The following is an 18576-nucleotide window of genomic DNA, read 5'->3' on the forward strand; positions in this document are numbered from 1 at the left end:
TATGACATATCTAGTCCAAAAAAATAGATTTAATTATTAGTTCGTAATTTCTCACAAATCTTTTGGTTCTCAAAAGAACTTGAGAACAACTAACCTAAACATCATTTTTTAAAATCAAACCACAAATATTAACGAAATCTAACGTCTAAGCCATATCTAGTCTAAAAAACGATTTAACGATTTTTTTGGCTATTGATTTTTTTTACTGCTGATATATATATATATATATATATATATATATATATATATATATATATATATATATATATATATATATATATATATATATATATATATATATATATATATATATATATATATAAACTCCAAAATAGGTAGAAACCACTAGGACAAATCTTGACCGCTTATCATTGAAAATGAAAGATTGAGATTTAATCCTAAAATTTGACTAGTTCTAAAAAACAAGGGATGGGTGTGAAATTATTGGAAAATAGCTTGAAATCTAATAATAATTGAGGGTATTATAGTAACATAAATGAAGCATTTCACGCTCGTGGACTCGCACCATGCTCCCAACGTCTAACTTCCCTTTCTCCGCCATGTGTTGTCGTCTTACTGGTTAACAATAACTTTTTTATTCATTGAAAAAATATTCCTGACAAATCAAAGTTTTTAAAATTTAATTATCTACAAGATGAGCATAATCATGAAGATTTAGAAAAAAAAATATATTCTTTTAGTTTTTATTATTTATAAAAAAACCTAGAATTTTTTTTTCCAAAAATATAAAATTATAAAGAATACTTCTACTAACAATACGAATGACTTTGTAAAGAGAACTTTTAGAAAATAAAGGGTTTTAGATACCAAATTTAATTTTAAATCATTGAAAGTTTTAAAAAAATATTGAACATAAATTGATCCAAATTGAAACGATTCAAAATATTTATAATTCAAAAATATTATGATTCAACCTGTTTATGATCATTAACTTGTTATGATTTCAAAATATTTTGATTCAAATATTCTATGATCATTAGTTATTATATCTTTTATGATTCAAAATTAAAAGATTCAAAAAATACAATGATTCAAATTGTATTGAACATAAACTTCATTTAGTTCAATATATTATGATCCACAATCATATGATTCAAAATAATATGATCCAAAATTTTATGATTCGAAATGATACGATCAAAATTATATGATTCAAATTAGTATGATCAAAAATATATGATGATAATATCGTTATGATTCGAAACTCTTTATAATGGTTAAACATCACAAACTCGAACCGATATTTAATTCAAAAAATAAAAAGAAAAAAAAACAAAAAAATTGAAAAACTAAAAAACCGAGTATATATTGATCATAATTCATAAAAAGTTTTTTTCATAAAAAAACACTTTAAAGAAAACGAAAAAAAACTTAAAAACCGAATATACTATTACCTAAAAAAGTTTTTTATATAAAAAAATAAAAAATAAAAAAAAACATAAAAGAAAAGAAAAACCTATTTAAAAGACTTTCAATCAACGTTCGTCACTCATGATTTTCCCTCGAGTGCGTATTATGTTCCATGGACATGTGTGCGAACGCGCCACAACCAACTAATCGGTGTGACATTTGTGTCATTAACGAAATGACTGGTGGAGAACAATCATCGTGGTTCATACAAAATTTTGGGTTTCTATCGGATCTGGACCCTATATATGTGTATATATATATATATATATATATATATATATATATATATATATATATATATATATATATATATATATATATTGATATTGTAACATCCATAAAAATCATGATAAATTTAAACTTTTTAAAACCAACCCAAATTCACAAATTGTTTACAAACATAGTTTTCAAAACATTTTCAACATCAGAGTATCCCATAATCATAAGACAAAACATGAGAATGTGTATGGTCACGTATTCGCCTTCCTGCGGTCATCTGTAGTACCTGAAACATAACCCAAAACTGTAACCCAACGTTTAGCGAGATCCTCCAAAGTACCAACAGAACACATAATCATAATAATAAACAACATGCATACGGAGCCTTCAGCCTGAATGGTACGCCCCACCGGCCTACAGACTATCTGATATGCTCACGGAAACTTCAGCATGACTGATACGCCTCACCAGGCCTTCAACCTATCTGGAACGTTCTCTGCGCCTTCAACAAGACTGGTACGCCTCTCGGGCCTACAGTCTATCTGGGACACCCTTGGTCCCTTGGCATTCGGTCTATTGGTCTGCTTCAACCCAACCACACATAAAGCATGTCGACATATACATAACAGATAAGCATACATATGAGTAGCCAATAGACAATCATACAGATCTTATAAATCACTAAGCATAGCATCATCCTATATACATGGATACAAATCTAATAGATCACTACAACATACCAACATACGATAAACCAAGATAACAATCCAATGTCCGACCTTCGTGCCTTCGAACCGAAAGTACAGTGAAGAAAACTCACCTCACAAACTAAACAGAAGTTGATGAGGTCTCCACTCCGAATCTCAACTCTCTAACCGACACCTATTCCCACCAAACGATCAATTTCCTCAAAATCCCAAAATACCCTTAAGGAAAAACTTTGTCAAAGTCAAATTGGTCAAACCAACTAGGTCAACTAAGTCAACCCATCTTAGTCAACCCAACTATGACATCCCCAATTTCACGCCCAGAAAAGGCCGATTTAGTTTATGCTTTTTATAATAAAAGCATAGTAATCCTTTGATTAAAAGTGTTGCGGAATTTGTTCCCAAAACAAAATATGATAAAAAGTTTATCAAAGCATTTCTTAAAGAAATGTATTTTTATTATATACAAAAACCTTAGGATGTCATGTTCCGATATAGACCAAAAGCATAAACAGTACATTATAAGCCTTACAACAATTATTTACAACTACTTGCCTATAATGCCAAAATTCCTCATCATCATCCAAATTATGCTCTGGGTCCGCTACCTATAAAACAGAAAACTGTGTGGATCATGCTTGGGAGCCTGGTGAGCATATAGGTTTTCAACCCACAAATAATAATAAATTTATTAATTTTATCGACCAAAAATAAATTTATTAATTTCATCAACCAACGATAACCCTGATTACCCATTCCCGTTATCCTCACTTTACGTCCCTAAACACCTATACAAGGGACCTAGTCTAAGGAATTTATCATCGGGATGGAATTTACTGCTAAGGGGATTCCTCAGCCATATATGTCCGTAAGGCAACCATGAGGGGGATGGAGTACACCAGTGAACATCAAGTCCACAACACCTGCAAGTTGCGAGCCTGCTAGTGTTCTACAGGACCGTCTAGAAAAAGTATGTGGTCGTCATCCATACTCCGCTAGATGACTGGAACAACAACAACATTGAGGCCTCCCATCATTTTAACACACATCAACTATTTCATCTACCCATGTTTTACCCAACATATTTGTAGATAAAAATATATATACAGTTTAAAACTTGTACAAAACATCCATTCAATATCCATCTCAAATAAACAAACAATATATATACACATAACACTTATTTTATAGAAAATACTTCATATTTATGTGTTCTAAAAGTGACTATACACTCACTTGATTTAATGATAATCGGGCAGTACTTCGTTTCTTAAAAGGATCGTTTCTGATAAAACTGGGGGCTTTAATGAAAAACCGGGCTCCGCGAGGTTGGAGCTTCAAAACCGAAAAGATAAATTCTTCCGGGTCTTCGGGCACTTCGGGGCGTGTTTCGGGTGTTGGAAATGATATCGGGGCTTCGAGGGAGGTTGAAATAGTGAAAATATTAGTTTAGGGGTGAAAAATGCCAAATTTCTAAATCTAGCCAGGAGATCTCGCGTGCACTATTTATAGGGGAGGCTACGGATCCGGAGAGGGCATGTGGCAGCAGGTGCAAAGGCCACGCGGCAGCTGCGAGGCTCGGAGGTGGCTCAGATGCGAAGGGTGCGTCAGAAGCTTGTAGGCGAGACGTGGCTCGCTTTGGACACCTCCACGTATGCGACACACGTCGAACTTCTACCGGACCATGCTTCGGACGAATCAACAGAGGGTCACCACATAGGCTCGCATGCGAGGATGACGTGGCCGAACCCCAGCCATGCGAAATTCCTCGGTTTTAGCATTTTTTTCTCGAATTTTGTGTCTCAAACTTCTAAAATCCATAACTTTTGCATACGAGCTCCGTTTTTGACGTTCTTTATATGCACGCGTAGGTGAAATTATGTTCTACAAGTTTCATTTAGACTCTGTTGGCTAATTTTGAATGTATTTTTAATATTATTATTTTTAACAGACTGGGACAGGAAAATCTGTTAAAAATTCATTACTTCTTCATCCGATGTCCGTTTTCATCTGTATTTTTACTGTTGTACTACTATTGACGAGACCTTCGATTCTCATTTAGGTTGTGTCGGCTAAAAATCAATCGATCTAAAATTCAAGTTTTTAGTTGTCTACTGCTAAGCTGAAACTTAGAAAAATCATAACTTCCTCATATGAAGTCAGATTTGGGCGTTCTTTTTATATATGCTCTCGGTTTATCGAACACTACGACTTTCTTTTACATTGCTAAGGCTAAAAAGCACTTTATCGTAAATTCACTTTTTATGCTTCCCGGTGCCGTGACGGTTCCGTTGCGAAACTTCGATAGGTCATAACTTCTTCGTTATGACTCGGATTTCGGTATTCTTTATATCTCCGGAATCCTTGTCCCGGCCACTGCAACTTTCTTAAAAGATATCGGCTTTATTTAATATTTATTTTCAAAGCTTATTTTTATTATTAATTAACTAAATCATAATAATTAAGCAAATAAGCAGATAATTCACATAATATTCACATAATTCCTCTTTATTACTTCAAAATGAGTTACAAAGGTTGACCTAGACTATTACACCATTATTAATGCTTTAGCCAAAAAACACGGGCGTTACACCAATCAAGTGAACTTGACCGAGTCAACTCAGGGTGCGTATGTGGGGCGTACTCCGAAGGTACGTTGGGTGTACATGCAGCCTCGCACGTTGACCACCATCGGGGTGGTTGATGTCGTACACAGGGCGTACTGCGAGTACGTGGGGTGTACTCCTCAGAAGTCCAAAATTCATTAAGAGGTTAATGGCTTAGGCTTTTACGTCGACACTTCAGATCCATGGCTAAAGTACTCTTAGGAGTCATAAAGTCTCTAACTTTATGACTTAGCATGATCAATAAGTGCTTAACTCAAGGTCTTATTCCATTAAGACTTTCTAAATGATGCATGAAGCAAAACTAATCATTTGGAACCCATTTTATGACTTAAAACTCCTCATATGGTCTGAAAGGACAGCTCAAAGGTCATGAACATGCTATGTTCAAGACCTAACCTTTTGGGACCAAAAAGCTCCATAAAGATATCCAAAACTAGACCTATATACAAGAGGGATAAAGTTGCAAGCTTTATACCTTAGGAAGGTAGTAAATGATGTATAAATCCCAGATCCAAGTGTTCCACTCCTTCAAGATGAGTTTGGTTCCTTCCTTCTTCTTCTAAGGCACCAAAATACACACTCTAAGCTTGAAATTGCTCCTCAAGGTGAAACTAGGGTTGCAAATATGTATTAGAAGGATGGATGCAGATAAGGTGGATGAAATGAGGCCATAAGTTTGCTTAAATATGAGTCACACCCTAAAAATTAGGGTTTCTTTATCTATCAAGTATGCCCATCGTACACCACGTATGCATGGCGTACTCCTAAGGACAAAATTACAAAAATACCACTTGGGCTCCTTTTGCACACTTACTTGAACTTAGGGACCAAAATGCAACATAATTAAATTATAGGGTTTAATTTAGAAGTACCTTCTCATCAGGATGTTACAATTCTCCCCCACTTGGTTTATACTTCGTCCCCGAATTCTTTTGAAATGAATAACTCGGGATAATGCTACTGCATCTCAGCCTCTGGTTCCCTGGTCCACTCAGAGCCTCTCCGATGTTGCCATTGTACCTTTACTAAAGGTATCTTCTTGTTGCGCATAACCTTCATATTTCTCTCCGAAATAGCTATCGGCCTTTCAACATAGTTCATGCACTCATCGACTTGAATATCGCCCAACGAAACCACTGCCTCATCATTCAATATGCACTTTCGCAATTGTGAAACATGGAATGTGTTGTGAAGCTGACTGAGCTCCTCAGGTAGATCCAACCTGTAAGCTACCTTTCTAGCCTTAGCAATCACCCAGAAAAGCCTAATATACTAGGGACCAACTTCCCCCTCTTCCAGAAGCATACAACTCCTTTCCAAGGTGAGACCTTCAGTAATACCATGTCACCGACCTGAAACTCAAACTTGAATCAACGCCTATCAACATATATTTTCTGCCGACTTTTGGTTGTCTGCAATCTCTACATGGTCTGCTGGATATGCTATGTGGTTTGAAGGACAACTTCGGTCCTTCCCAAAACTTGTGACCAACCTTCCCCTAACAAACCGGAGTACGACATCTCCGACTATACAAGAGCTCAAAAGGCAGAGCACAAATGCTGGAGTGATAACTATTGTTGTAGGAGAACTCCACAAGAGGTTGGTAGGAATCCCAACTCCCACCAAAATCAATAGCACATGACCACAAAATATCCTCAAGGGCCTGTATCGTCTGCTCACTCTGGTAGTCGGTCTATGGATGGTAAGTAGTGCTGAAATGTAACCTTGTGCCCAGTTCCTCGTGGAACATCTACCTGAAAAATGGAGACTAGAACCCCATGATGTGCAACGATCTCCATAACATACACATCGGCCAACTTTTCGGCTGAAGAGATCTCCCGGATAGAAAAAAGTGGGCACTCTTGGTCAATCGATCGACGATGACCCATATAGCTGATAAGTTTCGAACAATACATCATTCCTATGTTGGACATGCAAACCCTTATAGCTTTTGGATCTAGTTTGTCTAATGAACATGCAATTGAATATCCAAAGCTATAAACCCTAGATCTAGCATACAATTAATCATATTAACATAAAATAGAGTTTAGATCTGACCTTAGATTGTTATATAGCAATAACAATCAATACTTAGCTTTAGAAAGCTTAGTGCCTCAAGTGCTGCAGCTCTAATGGAGTCACAAACATCACTAAGCAACTAGATGAAGAAGGATAAGAGAGGAGGCACCCAAAAATGTCTAGAAACCCTAAGGAATCAGTTAGCCACGTTTTTGGGGCCTAAGGGGTCCTTTACATACTTGTGTGGGCTGCTAGGGTTTCAGTCAAAACCCTAATGGACAGCTTAAACTCTAAGCAGCCCATGGAACCTTCTGGGATAAAGCCATGGACGAAAATATGATGGGCTCCCATCATAATTTCGTTCACCCCTTGTTCCTTTAGCCTTCCTTAGCCCAATAACTCAATTATCCAATAATTGCAGTCCAGTCCCCCATATTTAATTAATCTCTTTTAGCCACAAAATTAATTCTTAATTAATTCTTGACTAATATTAATTAAACAATATGATTTCTCCTTTAATATATTATTCTTATAATATATTAATAAATCATAATTAAACCTTTCTCTCCTTAATTCATTCTACATATTGCTATGGTGAAGTCAACCCAAAATCGGGTCAAGTACATACCAAAATAGTTATGTACTTAGGCACTAATCCAACAGTCTCCTACTTGGATAAGTCTAATAACTATTTCCCGTATAACTTCAGAACCTGATCAACAATTGTAGCTTTCAAAAACCGCTGTCAACTCTGATCTTATCATATTCGCATGTCCTTTAGATAAGGGATCATATATTCCTCCATTTTCAAGATATCGTATAGACATAAGACATGAATTTCAATCATTCTCTCTATACTACTTACCGACTTCCGATTTATGATGACTGACAACAGACCATAATTGAACACATCAACTTAGTCCCGGCTTGGCCAAGCACTTAGGTGTCATCATTAAATCATCGAGGGGCCCACATATATCGCTTTTATCCTACTTTGGGTAAAAGGAATGGATAAACCTCAACTCAAATGTTTGCTTGCATTTACTAATCGAATCACACACAAAAATAAGTTTTATAACACCAAGTTACTGGTGCGTTTACTTATTATCAATGTCCAACCGACCAACAAATAACAACTCACACGTCCTAGTTTCAAGAATATACAATATTATCGTCTCACTAATCACCCGTGATAAATCCATGAAGTGATCCAAGTGAGCGTGGGTTTAATCCAATACTCTAATCTTATTAAAGCACTCATGAACTCTGCAGCAAACTTGTGCTATGTCTAAACTCTTTAGACAATCTACAGACTCTTCATGACATTCTTCCTTCATACTTACTTCCAACGTATGACTGACTGTGGAGGTTCGAATAACCCAGTAATTCTGGAAGTCAAAACATGCAAACTGAAACACAAAAATAATACGTAATCCTATATGGCCCCAAACTTGTGGGACTAAATAAAACACTTTTGTTTAAACACCATATTGATTACTCATTATTCATTGTTCACTGTTTTAGAAAATCAACTTATTACTCAAATTACAACAATAGATGTCCCATGCACAAAGCATGCACACTATGTTTCCTATGGTCCTTAATTTGTGAAATAGATCAATTGAATTTTTTTTTCCAATGATGCTCATTTCATAATTCCCAATCCTTATCATTAGTGTTAGAACATAAGGTTCTTGCCACTACTAGAATATGCTAGATTCTAATATTTTATGCAACGATCCTTTCGCAAAGTCATAGCACAAAAGTCACCAAGACTTGGCCAATGAAATTATAAAGTACTCTATCGGAAATTGTTACAAGACAATTCCATAGACGTGAAGTCTCACATTCAAAGTACATTCCTTTGAACATCCTTCTTGCATAAAATTTTCTAATTTAGACATAGACTCTCAATATCCAACTCCCAATATGGAAACATTTCCATATTTGTCATATGACAAATCATTCTTAATAGAATCTTATCTATTCATAATAATGCCAATATGGTCCATCCAATACCATACTTCCAAGTACTCACAAGCGACCAATCCTCGATGAACTTTGGATCGTCCTTTGATAGTTGTTTAATTATTTTAGTCAAAACCGATTCTAGTCCTTTTGCCCTCTTAATGCGCTTGACATTTGGAAAATTTAAGAATGGTCAAATATTATAGCATTTGCAATCGATCCTATACACGAAGCGTATGGGACACAATGCATAATGTCTTACATAAAGATATGATACTTTATTAATCTTTTGCCATAATATTTTATGTGTCTCATTCTCACAATTCGAACTATGAAGAGGGATGCCGTAATCATAATCGAAATTTGAGAACACATTATGTATCCTTTAACTATATTTATTAAAATTTCTCAATCTAAGCTTTAGATTTTGAAAGGAAGTATAATATTCTCTCCCTTAATTATAGCAAAACCACTTTTCAACCCATGCAACTTTGCAAATTTAATCTTTGTTTTTCTATAATTAATATTGCTAACTTGCAATACTTGCCATAATAATCATACAAGCATAACACTTATGCTCCCACTATCATGATGATTATTATCATATAAGCATAAAACTTATGCTCCCACTAGCTTTGACATGTATTCAGAAAACAACTGAACTTCCAGAAAACAATGCCTATTGAATTTCTGAAGTTCATATTTCTAATACCAGATGCTTCGATAAGCCTTTATCTATGCTTCTTAAACTTATACACCCTTGCCTTAGATATCTCATATGTGTGTCTAAACAATTCAGAACTTATATCAATAAGTCCCAAATGTTAGACTAATTGCCAAATCTCACAATTCGAACTATGGAAAGGGATGTCGTAACCATAATCGAATTTGAGAATACAATTCTCACAATTGCTATCTTCTTAAAATCTCTCTTAGTGAAAGTATTTCCTCACAGTCATTTTCATGAAGGAGGGAATCTTATGACACTTAGATTTTTATGGTATGAGTTCCTATCCATGTGAATTTGCCAAAACCAAGTTTGCGACAAATCCAAACTCATATGGATTGAACTTTCTTGATTTCTAGCCTTATGGTAACACGAGTGCCCACCATGTCTTCCAAGTAGTTTAATAACTTATCCTTACATATCAATGTACTTTCCATCGATCAAGGCGATTTGTCTTTATACATTTAAAAGAGAACTCATAGTACTCACATGCATAATTAACTCAATTTGAATGGCACAGAAACAAAATAATGTCAACACGATAGGTTGTAAACCTCAAGTCGTGTGCTAGTGATGATTGATAAGGTTTATTCTTGATTTGTTCTTGAAACCTTTTTCAAGATCATTAAAACTCCTTTTGATCTCTTGACATATATGATTCTCTTGTCAGGATACTTTCCTAGACAAAACAAATATTCAAGAGTTAGTGTAGTTCTTATCAAGACAAAACACTTCACATAATTGGTCCTAGTTGGTCTTTGTCTTATCCAAGACATCACAACTTACCAATTTCAAATGTGCAAGAATAAGAAAACTTTTCCAAATTCCACATTTGTTGAGTGTTATAAACCTACTAAAGACTTTTTCACTCAAGTCACAATCTTGACTCTAAGACTTGATATTGGAATGAAGTATGATTGACTTCTTGATTTAACCATTTATACAATTCTTGATTTCTCTTCTTAGACATGCAATTGCACTAAGACTCACTTATAGGATCAATTGAGACATGGCTCTTAATCATTAAGACCTATCATAAACACATTAAAAGTTACTCTCCCTTCTTCTTAGAATAGAGAAACTTTTATCTTTCTGCCTACTAGATTCTTCTTATTCGTTCTGATATTTATTGAAACCTTTCCAATCCACTCAGAATTACACTTAATTTTATAAATATAACCATATTTACTAAACTTTAGTAAATCATGACGAAGATCTTTATCTCTCTTTGTGGTGGACTTGATCAACGCACAAGCTAGTGTACTCGATCTCCTAGTCCTTCACTTGACACTTTGTCAAAGAGTCAGTCTAATTTCCAAATATGAAGTTTCTTATTCATCACACAACCAAATTGTATGATTCCAAGTTTCTGTCCAATTGAAACTTGGGCGATGAGAAACTCTCTATATTTGGTAAATTCTCGACATTTCCACAAATAACATAATTAAAAATCAAATCCATTATTGCTAATTATAGAAACCTTCGAACATTTTTTTTCATACATGCCATTGGAAGGACAAGATAAAATCAAAATTCATTTTATTGCGGAAAAATTTGTCCTTACAATGCAATTCAACTGAAAAATTATGTTTTTACATATTTCTTAGCAACCTATTCTAACTCCAAGTAGTAGCTCAAGAATCCAATCTTCAAGCAATGCGACCGAAATCCATTTCTTCACGATTAGATTCAGCTCAGTTCTTCCCTTAAGCTTCCTCTCTTTTCTTCGATCCTACAAAACATCAAAATGTAATCTTATCACATCATGTATTAAGAATCTAGAATAGGAACTTAAAAGAGTTAGATAATGGATTTTCCCTGAAGAAGAGCCATACGTCTTGACTCTCCCATCTCTTAGATCTCCCAGGTAGTTTGGGAAGCTTCGTGTCCAATGCCCATTCTCTTGGCAATAAAAGCAAATGGACTCCTTTGGCACAACACATCGGACAATCACAGACTTAGTTCTTTTTGGACTTCCAATGTTGCAGTGTCCATTAAAGTTTGGGAGTTTGACTCACCAGACAAATTTGCTTGATTAGCACGCCAAATCATTGCTGATTCAACAACTATAAGCAAATAGGTGAGATTAATGAGGGTCACGTCGTGATCCATCATATAGTACTCTCTAACGAACTCACTATATGATTCAGGAAGTGATTGAAGAACCCAGTCAACAGCCAACTCACTTGAAATCTCGACACCCAACATGCTTAACCTATCAATGTATGACTTCATCTCTAAGACGTGTGTACACACAGGTTTCCCATCTTTGTGTTTACTTGCCAAAAGGGCTTGAGTGAGCTTGAACTTTTCAAGCCTTCGAACTTGTGGGTTAGAGAGAACAATTGGAGGAGGTGGAGGAAGTGAAGCATGACTTTCATTTCCATGATCGTATCTCGGAACGTCATATTCATTTGGAAATCTTGTTCCAAAGGATTTGGGAAGACCATTGTAAGATTTAGACAGCTACAAAACGGGAGAAAATTCAAGTTAATTTGATTGAGTCCTTAATAAAACACCCAAATGAGTTATTAAGGCTAGGATCCAACAAAATATTCTACAACCTAGAAGAGGGATGACGTAATCTAGTCGCAAAATATTTGAAGGTAGGTAAATGACGATTTACCAATTTCCACCATGAAAAATGAAAAGGAAGTTTAAGTTTTAAATGAATTGAAACTCGTAGATCTTTTGAGATTCATTGAACTTTTTAACGGCATGTTTAAATCTCGATTATGCCCTACTATTTGTGACTGGGATGCCGAGGATCACAAATAAGGTGTAAATAACCATACGAATCACATGGTGCACTCAATGCTACTATCACCTAATCAATGTGCCGGTTAGCCACACATGCTCCATTGACCTATGACAAACATCGAGCCACCCTTCGCCACCAATGCCAACCCCAAATTAGTGTGCCGGTTAACCACACACGCTCCACTAACATCTCGGCAAGGGTACAAAGTGTCATTCCATGGATTAGCATACAATTTCACATTTTTCCTAAAGTAACTATGATTTGGGAATTTATGAAAGTATTTAGTTACTTTGTATACTTCATTATACTTATAATGGAAGGTTTCGTCCTATCCTACCCGTTCGGCTAACGACCCTCCACTAGTCAAGAGTGCGGTGGGTAAGAGTGGATACCTATTCAATAGCCATTTTATAGGCAATTTCCTTAAACACCCCTTATAGACCAGTTTCGTGAATGAGGCCTACTAACGGTAAGACTGACTCTTTACTCATACCTATATATAATATTAGACTTTTAATGTTATATATAGTATAGGGTGTATTTTACACTTTTAAAATACTAGGTGGTTTAATTTAGTAAATTATACTTTTAATTTAATTAAATGTAATCCAAAACTTTATGGGTTTATTAAATCTCTTTTAAATATACATTTTAATTAATTAATAAAACCATAAGGGTGTGATTTGAACTTTTTCAAATTACTAGGCTTTTAGAATTTAAAATTTCAAATTAAGACTTTTAACTAATTTTAAAATCCAAAACTTGAGGGCAAGTTTTGAAACTTTTCAAAACATTGTGGTTCAACTATTAAAATTTCAAAACTAAAACTATTAAGCTCAAATTTAAACTATGAAACCTAAAGGGTTAATTTGAAACTTTTCCAAACTTGATCAAGAACAGTCTAGATCACAAAATTCAAATAAGGCAATTATCTAATTTTGACCTAGTCCAATTTCTTGCAAGGTAATTCACCAAATAATTCAAATAATTAAATTTTATCATATAAGGAAATAATTATTTAATTAATATGAAGTTCTCTTTTATTTAATTTCTTGCAAGATAATTCACCAAATAATTCAAATAACTAATTTTGACCTAGTCCAATTTGTCTCCTTAATTCATTCTACATATTGCTATGGTGAAGGCAACCTCAAAAGGACCATGCTCATAATCGGGTCAAGTACATACCAAAATAGTTATGGACATAGACACTAATCCAACAATAGCATCAGAACCCTTCACCGTCTTCGGCAACTTGGTGATAAAATCTATAGTGATTTGCTCCCATTTCCACATGGGAACCTCTAGATGTTGTAGCTTGCCATGCTGCCTCTAATGCTCGGGCTTAACCAATCTGTAGGTTAAGCACCTCTCGACATACCAGACTATCTCTCTCTCTTCATAAACAGACACCAATAGCTCAATCTCAAATCTCGGTACATCTTGATGCCCATGGGTGAATAGAAAAGTGAGACTTATGAGCCTCCTCTAACAAAATATGCCCGATCCCACCCGAAACTGGAACCCAAACCTGACCACACCGGGTCAACAGTCCTCGACAATCCATGAGAAACCAGTCGATCTCACCCTTGATCCTTTCATGTTTCCAGTTCTCCTTACGAACTCCTTCAACCCGAGCCTCTCTAGTCAAACAGATATCGTCATACACATCTCCCCGATCGAAGATCCAGGCGACTTGCGGCTCAAAGCATCTGCTACCACATTCGCTTTACCCGGATGGTAAAGGATCTCATAGTCATAATCCTTGACCATGTCCAGCCACTTGCGTTGCCTAATGTTCAGGTTCGGCTAATGCATAACACGCTACAAACTATTGTGATCCGTGTAAACCGTACAAAGGACCCCATAAAGATTAGGTCTCCAAATCTTGAGGGGAAAAACCATTGCCCCCAACTCAAGGTATCAACCACATAAGCCAGATAATCGGCACACCCATGCTAAATATACTGTCGAGCCCTGGCTGCCAAACAAAACCTTGAACCAATCCTAGTGCCCTCCCCATAGATAACTAGTTCTCCCCCACTTGGGGTTCGAACTACCACTAGTTGGCCCTCACAATCAATCATGGCACCAAACTTACTTAGCCTGTCCATACCCACTATCACGCATACATCCCCCATGGAGATGGGGATCAAATCAATCAGATAAGGCACTCTGAAGATCTCCAATACACAACCTTGATAATGCATATGCAGAAACCCCGTGTTTGTTGACGATAGAAACCCGCAACGGACACTCTAACACCCTAATAGGCATATGAAACTCCCTACTGATTGATCGAGATACAAAGGACTGACTTGTGCCTGAGTCAAATAGCACAAGAGAAAGCAAAGAGTTCATTAACAATGTACCTTTCAGGAGCATATATATATATATATATATATATATATATATATATATATATATATATATATATATATATATATATATATATATATATATATATAAAATAAGCAAACATAAAACATAATCAATAGAAAAGTAAATAGAAACATACCGGTGACGACATTTGGAGCTGCTCTGGCCTCCTCGAGAATGACCTAGAAAGCACGACCCCGAGCCCTCGTGGGCTCTGCCTTTCCCTGGCGCCCATCGGTGATCCTCAAAGTAGTGGGAACGGGGGCCTTCACCGGCTTGGCGGAAAACAATAAACCATTGACCTTCACATGGTCAACCTGATCATAGCGGCAGCAAATTCTAGAACTTGGAACTAGGGCTAGCTGGAAACAATCCCTCGCATAGTGCCCTTCCTTGCCACATTTGTGGCATACATAGCCTGATCGAGAGGCCCCCTCATGAACTGTGCCACACTTCCTACAACTGTGGCCCCTCTGACCTCTAAATCTAGTATCAGCGACCTTGAATCGCTTTCTTGTTTGGAGCTCCATCTCAATCTCACGCTGCTTGGCGGCCTCCTACAACTCCAATGAAGAATCATAATGTTGAGTGGATACAAACTGCCTGATATCCATCTTAAGCATGCTCAAGTAATGGGTCATCTGAGCTTGCTCAGAAGTAGCAAAATTAGGACAAAACATGGCCGTCTCTATGAACATCAAGGTGATCTCCGTCACCGACTCAGTCCCCTGTCTCAAACCCAATTACTCCTGGGCCAACTCTCATGCTCCACCATTGGAACATATCTAGAACGGAACATATATGAGAACTGCTCCCAAGTCACATCAGCTCTCTACTCAAAAGAATACGAGCTAGTAACAATCCTCCACCAATCCTTTGTTCCAGACCACAAAAGGTTCAGAGCGCACTTGACCCTCTGGTTAGCTAGGCAAGAGCAAGTGAAGAAACATCCCTCGATGTTAGAAAATCACCTGATGGCTATGATCAGCTCTTGATCTCCGTCAAATGTTGGGGGCTTCGTATTGTCAAAGTCCTGATATTGAAAGGTTTTCCTAGCACCAATCCATGCACTGTAACGATTGCGGTGGCTATAACAGCAGCAGTCTCAGACAAAGCAACATAACGCTCATCAAAATACTCCACCATGGCGCTCTTAATAGACCCAACCATCTTTGGCAACTGTGCTCGAAAGTGAGCAACAAACTCTTCCTGAAGGATCTCCCTAATCCTGTCCTCGGACACAGCTTACCCACTCTGGCCACATGTCCCTGATCCTGATCTGGATCCTGCTTCGAAAGTGTCGCATCATCACCATACTGAAAATAAACCAGGGAGATATCAGATAACACACATATCATATCTGGGGAACCAACTCCTAACAAAGCCCTATGGTTGTGACTTCCCTGTTACACGTACGGGTCCTATGCTTCCAGTAGAACGGGCCCATACTACCTTCTATACCTACCTGTATTTGTCTCAAGGATCATCTCATAAACCCTAAAAATACACACTAGAAAATGCATACACTCAATCGTCACTCCCGAGAGGAAGGCTAAACATCACGAAACTGGTCGATTGACCCCAGACAACTCATCCATGAAACTTCCACCAACCCTGCAACACTCATGTATGCTAATTCTACATAACATTAGACCCTATAGATAGTTGAATATATGATCCTACCCTAAGCCCTTCATCAACCAAGAACAAGAAATAAGGTCAAACCAAACATTCTCAGGCTATAGAATCTTAGTAATGTATAACTATGATGCATACACTAAGAAACTACAATAATGATGTTAGTTTCATATAAGGAAGAACCCTAGGCTATCAAGCATCATATAATTAGGCAATTATATCATGCAATTCCTGAAGATCCATAACATATCACTACCATGCTGTTCTAACATGTCACAAGATCAAATAATAGTGTGGTAATTTAGGGTCTACTTACTAGCTCCGGCTGATCGTACATATCGTATGCTTTTTTATTATTTTGAATACAATTTGAAAATCATTTTTAAAAATATTGTTCCTTAGTTTGAGACTGGATTCGCATGAGTGTTCCTCCAATTCACTCAAACCAAGGCTCTTATACCAACTTGTAACATCCATAAAAATCATGATAAATTTAAACCTTTTAAAACCAACCCAAATTCACAAATCGTTACAAACATAGTTTTCAAAACATTTTCAACATTAGGGTCTCAAAAAATCATAAGACAAAATAGAAGGATGTGTATGGTCATGCCTTCGCCATCCCTCATTCATCTAAAGTACATGAAACATAACCCAAAACTGTAACCTAACACTTAGCAAGATCCCCCAAAGTACCAACACAATATATAATCATAATAACAAACAACATGCTCATAGAGCCTTCAGGCTGACTAGTATGCCCCCACCGGACTACAGACTATATGGTACGCTCACATAACCTTCAGCAAGACTGGTATGCCTCAGCCTATCTGGAACATTCCCCGGGACTTCAGCCTGACTGGTATGCCTCTCGGGCTTGTAGTCTATCCGAGACGCCTTGGGTCTCTTGGCCTTCAGTCTACATTGGTGTAACAGCGTAAATTTTCAAACAAAATTTTCATTTCAAAATATAATATTTTCATTCAAAACAAGGCATAAACATCTCAAGTGTCATGTCAAAATACAAATTGTCTAAATCCGAAGATCACAAAACATCCTTCAGTGTGTACAGATCACGCCGGCGCCTTCCCACGGTCCTCGCTAGTACCTGAAACACATACATAACAACTGTAAGCATAAATGCTTAGTGAGTTCCCCAATATACAACTTACGCACATACGCCTTTCCAGGCCCTGACCTTCCGGTCCATGTGTCTCAGGGGACTTCCGTCCCTGCTGGGTAAACCTTCCGGTCCTACGCACGTCGACCTTCCGGTCCATAACACAACGCCTTCCGGCCCATAACATAATCGCCTTCCGGCCCATAACATAATGCCTTCCGGCCCGTAACATAATCGCCTTCCGGCCCATAACATACATAGCACATATAACAAATAACTTACCACATATAGCACATATATCACATATCATATCTGACCTTCCGGTCATACAGTCAAACCCTTCCGGGTACAGTATAGTGAGAAGACTCACCTCGTGAATATCGAAAGCTAGCAAATCCCAAAATCACTCGTGCTCGATCCGCCGAGCTACAATCTCCCTATAACATCAAATATCTCTTATTAACACTTTTATCTTCTAAGTTTGACTATCCCTAAGAAGTCAGACATAGGTCAACTCTAGTCAACGGTCAACGGTCAACTTGACCGGACTCGGCGAGTGCTAGGGCGACTCGGCGAGTATAGACGTCCTCACCAATTCTCTAAGATTCCCTTTCTACTCGTCGAGTATCCTCCTTGACTCGACGAGTTCCTCCTGGAAGAATCGCGGGGCCACCCCGACTCAACTCGCCGAGTCTGAAGAACAACTCGACGAGTCCCAATTAATCTTCAAGCTACTCGCCGAGTCTGTTCATCGGACTCGGCGAGTCCATGCCATGCAACCGCTCAAACTGCTTTCTAAGGTCAGAACTGTTTCGACCATTCATAGGTCTAGCCTTCCTAGACTGATTCATCACGTAAGGTCCTCATTTCGGTGCTCATAATACACCCCATGACTCATAATTTACATTTTGACCTAAGGCATAAGGATTCCAATCCAAAACCTCCATTGATTCCCGAAATGCTCAGGCATGGGACATTCT

The 18576-nt window shown here is 37.1% G+C and overlaps 1 protein-coding gene across 1 annotated transcript in view; it reads left to right on the forward strand.

Moving 5' to 3' along the window:
• Positions 1 to 18576, forward strand: part of LOC111921551 (cycloartenol Synthase) — a 60613-nt gene that overhangs the window by 34209 nt on the left and 7828 nt on the right. The window lies entirely within an intron of this gene.

This window comes from Lactuca sativa, chromosome 4 (genome assembly GCF_002870075.4).
Source record: "Lactuca sativa cultivar Salinas chromosome 4, Lsat_Salinas_v11, whole genome shotgun sequence".
Lineage (NCBI taxonomy): Eukaryota > Viridiplantae > Streptophyta > Magnoliopsida > Asterales > Asteraceae > Lactuca > Lactuca sativa.